At 46.4% G+C, this 9,709-nt stretch overlaps 1 protein-coding gene across 2 annotated transcripts in view; it reads right to left on the bottom strand.

The window, feature by feature from the left end:
- The window catches only part of LOC140393872 (cysteine and glycine-rich protein 1-like), a 45,774-nt gene extending 44,955 nt beyond the window's left edge, over positions 1–819 (bottom strand). The window contains exon 1 of one of the 2 annotated variants that reach the window (XM_072480422.1): positions 659–819. The gene's annotated coding sequence lies outside the window, so the exon portion shown is untranslated. Of the gene's footprint in view, positions 1–282; positions 302–658 lie in introns of those variants that run through there. The other variant, XM_072480423.1, reaches the window with a different exon arrangement.
- Between the last annotated feature and the right edge of the window lie 8,890 nt (positions 820–9,709).

Genomic DNA, 9,709 nt, shown 5'->3' on the forward strand with positions numbered 1-9,709 from the left:
TTCTTCCAATTGAAAAGTGAGAAGATGAGTCTGAACGCACTAAAAACCCTGTACCCTTGCCGTTTTAGAAAGTTCGACAATAGAAGGGTTTTGAGCAGAGGTACGTTTAAATCCTGTAAGGTTGGGGGGGGGGGGGTGATAAAAAATTAAGATAGTCCCAAAAAAGAGATTGTTTATCTTGTTTTTTCTCTCGCCACGCCAAGTAAAACCCTGCAAACCCTCCCATCTCCGGAGCAAATGTTTGGCTCCGCGATTTTAACACTCCCGTCGCTAACACCTCACATGGCTTGGGGCGGCCGATGTACAGCGTGCCGTTGTATGAAGTTTCCTGTTAACGTTCCTGTGAGTAAATGTGATTTATTCCCCTCCCTGCCTCGACCTCCGTTTCTGGAGTTTTGCCTTATATGGAAACACGGACTAAAAAACTTGACAACTCCACGCAGCAGCCCAGTGGCTGGGTGCGCAACTCAAAGCACAATCAGTCACCAAAACGACCAGGGAGGGAGAGAAGAAAAAAAAACTTAAAACTGTCATCTCCAAACTTTTGCCTGTGGCTTGCAGACAGAAACTCTGCCCCCCAAGCACCTGCCGCCTGCCTCCCTCAGCCGCGCCACTGCCTCTGCTGCTGAAGCACTCGCGGCGCGCCTTTGAAAGTTACCTGCTGGTGCTTGACTGCAGCGCCCCGGAGCCCCCCTCGCTCTGTCAGGAATGCCGCGGTGCCCTCTGCGCTCAATTTAAGGCGGAACCGTGGCCAAAGACAACGCCTCGTCCCTTTGCACTCCGCACGAAAGATGACGTTATCACTGTCTCAAGCTTTGGTGCCAAAACTTTCCTTCCTCGGCTTTTAAAGCCTTCATTTGAACGCGTATGAGATCGTTCATTTTAGACGTGGTAACTTTTGTGGTTAAAAAAAAAGTGGAGCCTCGACAAGAAAACACTTGCCGAGCCTCCTCCCCCCCCCCCCCCCCCCAACTTTACTTCATGATCAGGTTCTCACGATCAAAGGGTAAAAGACACTTTCGCCACACAAAGTGTTTTTCCTTCTTGTATAATCTGCTCATCGATTGTCTCACATCAAGCTTGCTCACCGGCCCGGTGGATTTTATTTCGCTCTCCGGTACTGTCTTCTCCTTTTGTGTACCCCACCCCTGTTCCAGCCCTTCCGCGTTGTTCCAGAAAGCCCTGAAGGAGCCCCCATTCCGCCCACCACCACCAGCCATACCCGAGATATTCTTCCACTGCACCTCCCTCGCCCCCATCTGCTCTCAGCAATTCCTCATACTAGGTGATTTCATTCTCGCTTCCCCTGCGCGGAATTCACCGTACTGCATCTTTATCCCATCTCCCCCTGTCTCTTCACTCTTACTTCCCCCCAAAAACTAGTGGAGGAGATGCATGGACTTCTGTCTCACCAAGTGAGACATAGTAGCTACTTCTGCCATCAAGCTCGCTCTCGTCCTGACCCCATATCTCTCTCTAGCTTCTTTGTTCTAATATTCTGGAAGCTCGTCTCTCCCAAGATACCCAATTCCTGCACCGTTCACCTTTTTTGCCGAATAAACTTCCGCCATTCAAATCCTCTTGTACCCACCCCCCGTGAGTTATGATGCTTCCTCTCCTCATGTACTGCCCTGTCCCCTCTCTTTCAAAACTCTCACCACCATCCCATCACATGAAAAAAAATCGATATCCCATCACATGCATTCTCCAACATTCATCTCTAAATCATTGAACACATTGCTGCTTTCCAAATTTGAGTCCATTCTTACAATTCCTTCGAATGAGGAATTTTTTTCATCTGCATTTTGTGGGCAGCTGACATTACCCGTGGATATGTGTGTTAATGGCACCCAACTTTACTTCTCCAACTTCCCTGATGATCTTTTCACTGCCTGTGTCGACAGACTCCTTCGCTGACACCCAGTCTTGGATGAGCTTCAATTTCCACCATTTGGAAGAACTAAACTATGTATTTTGTCATTGCCAAAAACTCAGTACCCATGTCACTGATTTTTTAAATTCACTCTTTGTGAAAGAGCCAGACTATTTGAAACTTTGGTGTCCTGTTTGATTCTGAACTGAGCTTCTCAACGACATGAAAAACCTCCCTCCATTGCATAACATTACTTTCCTCCATTCCTATCGGCTGCTAAACCCTTATCATTATGGAATTATCAAATTGGACTATTCTATTCCACTTCTGACCAGATGCCCATGTAGAAGTGCAGGGTAGATGTCAGGGTAGATGCTGAGAGGTTGGATGTGATTCTCCGGTCCACCAGCGGCATTGTTTCCCCGCCGTGCTGCCTTCGGTGCTGGTGGGATTCTATCTTCTCGCTGCTCGTCAGTGGAATTTCCCATTGTAACCGTCCCTTGCTGCCGTGAAACCCACTGGCAGAGGTACACTGCTGGCAGGAAAATTGAATCGCAACGACCGGAGAATTTCGGCCATTTTTTCCCCCTGTGGGAAAGTCTAGGACCAGAGGGAATAATCTCAGAGTAAGGGTTCATCCTTATAAAACAGGGATGAGGAGAAATTTCTTCTCTTAGAGGGCAGTGAATCTGTGGAATTCTACACCACAGAGAGCTGTGGAGGCTGGGCCATTAAGGATGTTCAAGACTGAGATAGACAGATTATTAATCAGTAAGAAAATCAAGGGCTATGGGGATAAAGTGGGAAAGTGGAGCTGAGGATTATCACACTAAATCAGTCAGGATCTCATCGAATGGCGGAGCAGCCTTCCTTGATGGGCCAAATGGCCGACTTCTGCTCCTGCATCTTATGCTCATATGGTCCAATGATTGGCAACCAAGGATTTTGAACAATAACAGTTTATTGAATACTCTGAGCAATTCTTACATGCTGTGTGTCAGCCCACACTCCAAGGAGAACTCAGTACCAACACTTGACACCTTATCTACCCACGTTATGATTGGATTTGTTTTTTGTCACATGTACTGAGGTACAGTGAAAAGTATTGTTCTGTGTACAGTTCAGATAGATCATTCCGTACATGAAAAGAAAATACATAGGCAAACATAAAATACACAATGTAAATACATAGACACAGGCATTGGGTGAAGCATACAGGAGCGTAGTACTACTCAGTAGAGAAGATGTGTGGAGTGATCAGATCAGTCCATAAGAGGATGGTTTCGCAGTCTGGTAACAGTGGGGAAGAAGCTGTTTTTGAATCTTAGACTTTTGTATCACCTGCCCGATGGAAGAAGTTAGAGGAGTGAATAAGCCAGGTGGGAGTGGTCTTTGATTATGCTGCCCAGTTTCCCAAAGAAGCGGAAAGTATAGACAGAGTCAATGGATGGGAAGCAGGTTTGTGTGATGGACTGGGCGGTGTTCACGGGTCTCTATAGTTTCTTACGGTCTTGGACAAAGCAATTGCTGTACCAGGCTGCAACGCAGCCAGATAGGATGCTTTCTATGGTCCATCTGTAAAGGTTGGTAAGAGTCAATGTGGACATGCCAAATGTCCTTAGTTTCCTGAGGAAGTAAGCGTGTTGTTGTGCTTTCTTGGTCATAGCGTCAACATGGGTGGACCAAGACAGATTGTTGATGATAATCAACCTAGGAATTTGATGCTGTCAACCATCTCCACCTCAGCCCCGCTGATGCAGACAGGGGTGTGTACGACAGTGTCCACATGGCCACCCGGTCTACATTTACTTTCGATAAACCTCAGCTCATCTAAAATTCTGCTGCCTGTATCCTGATCTGCAGAAAAATCAATGCACCAATCATTCATCTTTATTAGCTCCCACTCTCTCAACTCAAATTAAGGATTCTTATCCGCATATTTAGATTTCTTCATAGACTCATATCTCCCCACCTCTTTAACATCCCCTAGCACTAAAACCCTCCTTCCTATCCTAGGGTCTCTGTCCTCGACTCAGGCCTTTTATGAAATCACCACCCTTCAAGCCATCATTGGTGTTTGTGCCTTCAGCCACCGAGACCCCAAGGGCGTAGAAATTTCCTGCAATAACCTCCACTTTCTTCCATGGGTCAGCATTTTCCTTTTTGATAGTGGATGGAATCTTGAGGCCGCACTCACCTCCCATGGGATCGGTGGTGAGGGCAGAAAATCTTGTGAGAATCGGGAAGTGCGAATCTTGTCGGGGAGATCATGACGCAGGATCCGTCTGGTCCTATGACCAGAAAGTCGGCGCCACCCCCGCACTGATCCTCTGTCTGGTGGGGGGCTAGCAGCCGCGCAGCATAAAGCCCCTAGCTTTACCTGTGGATACGGCCGCAGAATGGCCGGGTCCGTGGCTGCACATTCGCATGGCGATGGCCTGCCAAAAACCGATCCCCTCCAACATGCCTCGCCACCACCGGACCACCACCCCCCAGTCCCCTCAGCCCCCGCCGAAGCCCCCCATGTTGGCAGAATGGCTTCCCCCGGACTGTGGCGGCGCATGGACTCAGTCCGCAGCCACCATGTAACGTCCCCAAACTGTGTGAGTACTCGCGAGCTACGCTGTCAGGGACTTGGCCCATCGAGGGCGCAGCGTCGGCGCAGGGGCTCAGGTGACGCCCTGAGGCTGTCGATACGGCATGTGGCATAGTCCCCGAGTATGCCATTTTTGAAGGGCAGAGCATCACAAAAATGGCGCTTCCCCGATTCCGGCGTAAGTGAGGATTCTCCAGCCGATCGCCGAACGTGATTTTGGTGATTGGAGAATCCAGCCCCCATGTTTCCCGATTATCCCCTCCCCTTGATGGTGACGTCATGAGATTCACACCCACAAAGTGTATGAACCTCATTTTAATAAAATGTCAATAGATTTCCATGTACTTAGCCCCACCCCCCACCCTTCCGCCCCCCCCAACCCCACCACCAAATGATCCCCCCTCAGTAAATATTTATGCACATTGGTGAGGTTGGGTCAGGTATGAAACAGTCGAGGAGATCCCTCTGGGGTCATCTAAGTAAGTATAGCCCCCAGGGGGTGGGGAAGAGGGCCATGCCTGGACATGCCCTGGCATTGCCCCTAGCTGGCACCAGTTGGTAATGCCCCAACACAGGTTGGCATAGTGGTGTAAACCTTTCAGTGCCAACCTGCGCCAGGGCAGTGCCAAGGGCAGTGCCAGGGGTGGACCATAGTGTGAGCCCATGGGAGGGCGGGGGATTTGTGTATATGTGTATAATGTGTAGGTTCAGTCTGCAGTTAGGAAGGCAAATACAATGTTAGCATTCATATTGAGAGGGTTAGAATACAAAAGCAGGGATTTACTTCTGAGGCTGTAAAAGGCTCTCGTCAGACCTTCTAAGGAAGGATGTGCTGGCCTTGGAAAGGATCCAGAGGAGGTTCACAAGAATGATCCCTGGAATGAAGAGCTTGTGTATCAGGAACGGTTGAGGACTTTGGGTCTGTACTCGTTGGAGTTTAGAAAGGTGAGGGGGGATTTAATTGAAACTTACAGGATACTGTGAGGCCTGGAGAGAGTGGACGTAGAGAGGATGTTTCCACTAGTAAGAAAAACTAGAACCAGAGGGCATAATCTCTGACTAAAGGGACGATCCTTTAAAACAGAGATGAGGGGGAATTTCTTCAACCAGAGGGTGGTGAATCTGTGGAACTCTTTGCCGCAGAAGGTTGTAGAGGCCGAATCACTGAGTGTCTTTAAGACAGTGATAGATAGGTTCTTGATTAATAGGGGAATCAGAGGTTATGGGGAGAAGGCAGGAGAATGGGGATGAGAAAAATGTCAGCCATGATTGAATGGCGGAGCAGACCCGATGAGTCGAGTGGCCTAATTCTGCTCATATGTCTTATGGTTTTATGGTGAGTGTGGGGGATAGCAGACACAAAGGGGGATGGGAGACGTCACTGATGAATGTGGGGGGGCTGTTTTGCCGGCGATGAATGTCAGGAGGTGTGAGAGCACTCAAGACCTCCGTGATGTGGGCTCGGTGCCATTAGACTGCAGCATGGGTTGGAGAGCCCTTTAAAGATAGCACCCCAATCTGTTTGGAACCGGTTCCTGGCTTTAAGAGTCCCTGCCCCTCCAGAATGATGGCGTAAACCATGCTCACTCACTTTGTTATGGCAAAGATGCTCACAATTTGGAGAGAAAACTGGTCTGTTCAACCGAAGAGTTACTTGCCAGGTTTCTGTCTGAGCCTGACACTTTTCCAAATTCTGGTAAGATTCCATCCTATGTTTCTGTGAAGTGTTTGGGGGCATATTTCTACATTGATGGTGCTACTAAATACAAGTTGCTGATGTTTATATTACAAGACCACTGGTACATATCAAATCGATAGTTTTAATATCTGGATGTGGCTTTAATATCATAGAATTCCAACAGTGCAGGAGGAGGCCATTTGGCCCATCAAGTCTGCACTGACTCTCTGAAAGAACACCCTACCTAGGCCCATGCCCCAGCCCCATCCCCATAACCTCACCCAACCGTTGACTACTGAGGGGCAATTTAGCATGGATAATCCACCTAACCTGCACATCTTTGGACTGTGGGAGGGAACCAGAGCACTTGGTGGAAACCCATGCAGACACAAGGAGAATGTGCAAACTCCACACAGTCACCCCAGGTCGGAACAGAACCCGGGTCCTTAGCGCTGTGAGGCAGCAGTGCTAACCACTGTGTCACAGTTATTTCCTCATTTTGTCAATTCCATTACGTTTAGTAACCAAAAATGATCGTGCTCTGTGTAGTACAATGTTGTCCAATATATTAGCTACTAGCCACATGAAAATAATTAATAATCCAGGTGCAACAACTTGTACATGTGATTGGAAAATAAAAATGTGTAATAGACAGTGCTTTTGGCCATGTGACCTCAATATCCCATACCTACATGGTGCAAACATATGTAATTTACCCTTCCTTAGAAAAAATGTAAGACAAAAAGCAGAGTGTGCAAATATGCTTTGACCTTCGGGAATAATTTACCCTTGTTTTTCGCCAGAACATGAAACCATTTGAAGTAAAGCCTTCTGTCGTGTTATTCACCCTGGGGTAACACGGACTGCAACACGGTGCAAATAAACTATAAAGCATGCACCAAACGTAGACGTTGGTTCAATAAGATTTATTGAACTTCTGTAACGAAGCACACAGCCGCCTGTGGGTTGACTCTCTACTACTCTTAGTAAACTAACTCTAACTATCTACCCAAGGCTAGCTCTGATCCACGTGCAGAAGGTGTTGATTGATATGTACACCCTGACTGTCACTACAGTTGTCACCAGTGGAAAGAGGTAGAGTGCTGATGCCTCGTGTGTTTAATAGTTGGAAGCCCCCCTCTGGTGTTCTGTCTGGTGATTGGTTGTGTTCTGTTCTGTATGTTGATTGGCTCACCTGGGTGTCTGTCACTGCCTGCTTTTACCTCGTGATGTGCATGGGTGCATATTATGACACCTTCCATTAAAATAACAGAGGAATCCCATTTAAATGTTCGTCCATCAGGATCGCCAACAATGTGCTTGTTCTCAAACCAATGGCCAGAATCCTCCGAGCATCGCGATTCACTGTTCCCACCGGCAGGACATCCCCTCTCCCGGGTTTCACGGCGACGTGGGCTGGCTTCAATGGGAAAATCCCATTGACAAGCGGCAGAAGTTGTGAATCCGGCCGCCTGTGAACGGAGCGCTACCGAGAAACATGTGGCTGGGCGACAGGAGAACTCAGTCCAATATTTTAATATATCAAAGTTCCAGAATGTCATGAGACAAATTTGAAATATGAAAAACAAAAGCTTTCATTGGTAGTGGATAATGCAAATTTCTTCACTTTCACAGATTAAAGTCAATTAATTTCAATCAATGGGTTGCTTATATTATTTTGAATGTGAAATTTAACAAGTTCATTTTATAAAGGTCAACGTTACATACTTTGGCCCATGAGTCTTCCATCAATGTGATAAGTTGGTGGGCTTGACCTTTATGTTTCGCTCAAACAAATGATAAAGGCAAATTTATATTGTCAATGAGAATATATTGCAAGCTCCTTCACAGTTTCACTCTTCAATGGCATACGCATGTAATTTTTGATTTATTTCACAATTCTCAAAGTATTTCCCCATCTCCTTTCTGCTAAGCATTCAACACTCATTTTTTTTCTTCATGTTTGCCATTGGTTTCTCTTGTGACTGTTGTTGTACATCAGATTGCCAATTTAACCCTTTCTATAGCTGAATGCCATTTAACTGTAGGTAATTTTTTGACATCAGTATAACTGGTTTGTAGTGCTGCCATCACAGTTTATGGTGATAACATATTTTAGAGGAATACTGTTGTCTTTGATTCCAGCTACCAGTATTTTTTTCAGCTCCATTGCTACAGGTAGGCAAGTTTAATGCATTGCTGGAGAAAGCATAAAAGTAATTCTGAAAGAGAATAATTTACCTTAAAAATGGTGATAACAAGTGGGTCTTGGCAAACTCCTTGATAATGTGTTCTTCAACACAAACGGCTGCTAGTTATATTGAAAGCTGTGAGAGTGCAGTATAAAAGTTGTGAACTGTAACAGAAGGAGGGCAAACAATGATTATTGGTTGGAAGAAACATGTTGTGCTGAGGTGGGGGTCAAACAATGTATGTTCCGAGGGCATAGTGCTGGATCCCAATCTTTTCCAATTTATATCAATAACATGGATTCAGATTGCCAATACAACTTCATCAAGTTTGTTGAGGTCTTGTGGCGCAGTGGTAGTGTCCCTACCTCAAGTTCCGGGTTAATGTCCAACGCCTGGACTAGTTGGCCAAGGAAGAAGCGTTTCATGACACAGTTCAACGTGCTGTTCATTGGCTCAGGAACTGTTGCTAAGTTTTGGTTGGCTCAATTGGCTCTGCTTTATAACCTTTGCTCTAGAGTCGCCAGGTATCTTTATGATACAGCCACGAGGTTCAAGTTCAAGTAATGATCAATAACTCAACACACCAATTAGTAAGATTCAAATCAATACACATTTATTATACACAGTAAATTGCTACTCATGCATAAACTCTACTTTCTAGGCTATTTCTATCACTAACAGGCCTATACGTAGCTTCGCGTTGCTGAGTGACCCTGTCAAGAAGGACGATTTGAACTTGGAGGATTTACTTTATAGTCCCCAGGGGCTTCCCGCCCTTCGGGGCGGACCCCGTACCTGGTTTCAAGTGATTGGATTTTGTTCCAATCGCTTGGTTCGATTTCTCCAATACTGGAGCTGACCCCTGATCGTTGGGCGGTCTTTAAGTGTCCGTTAACCTCTTTTGTGTTGGCTCCTGCTGGCGCCGAGGAGTCTGGCTTGGCCTTGTTTACCTCAAAATGTTTCAATTGTTCCCGGGGATCGCTCATTACCATGTAGATGGCTGCTATATTACTATGCAGATGGCTGCTTGTATCGATGCTGTCTGGGTTTCTGCAGAGTCTAATACACTGTAAACTTGCACCTGTTAGTTTTTACCTGTGTTGGCTGAATTTTCCTTCAGCATTTGCTGTCCTCCATTTTAAGTCGGGAAGTGGCCAACTCAGGTGGCTACACTCCCTCCTTGTGATCCTAACGCGAAGCGTGAAGGATCACATAACTGCGTTGTCTTCATTCCCTGACCCGGCGAGCACTCTTCTATGGCCTCTACACTGACCATAACTATGCAAGAAAATGTTTATCTAACATTCTAAGTGGCGCTATGTCAAAACAGGGACATGCATTACAAAATAAGAAAAATGGTACTTCTAACT

This window comes from Scyliorhinus torazame, chromosome 17, assembly GCF_047496885.1.
Source record: "Scyliorhinus torazame isolate Kashiwa2021f chromosome 17, sScyTor2.1, whole genome shotgun sequence".
NCBI lineage: Eukaryota > Metazoa > Chordata > Chondrichthyes > Carcharhiniformes > Scyliorhinidae > Scyliorhinus > Scyliorhinus torazame.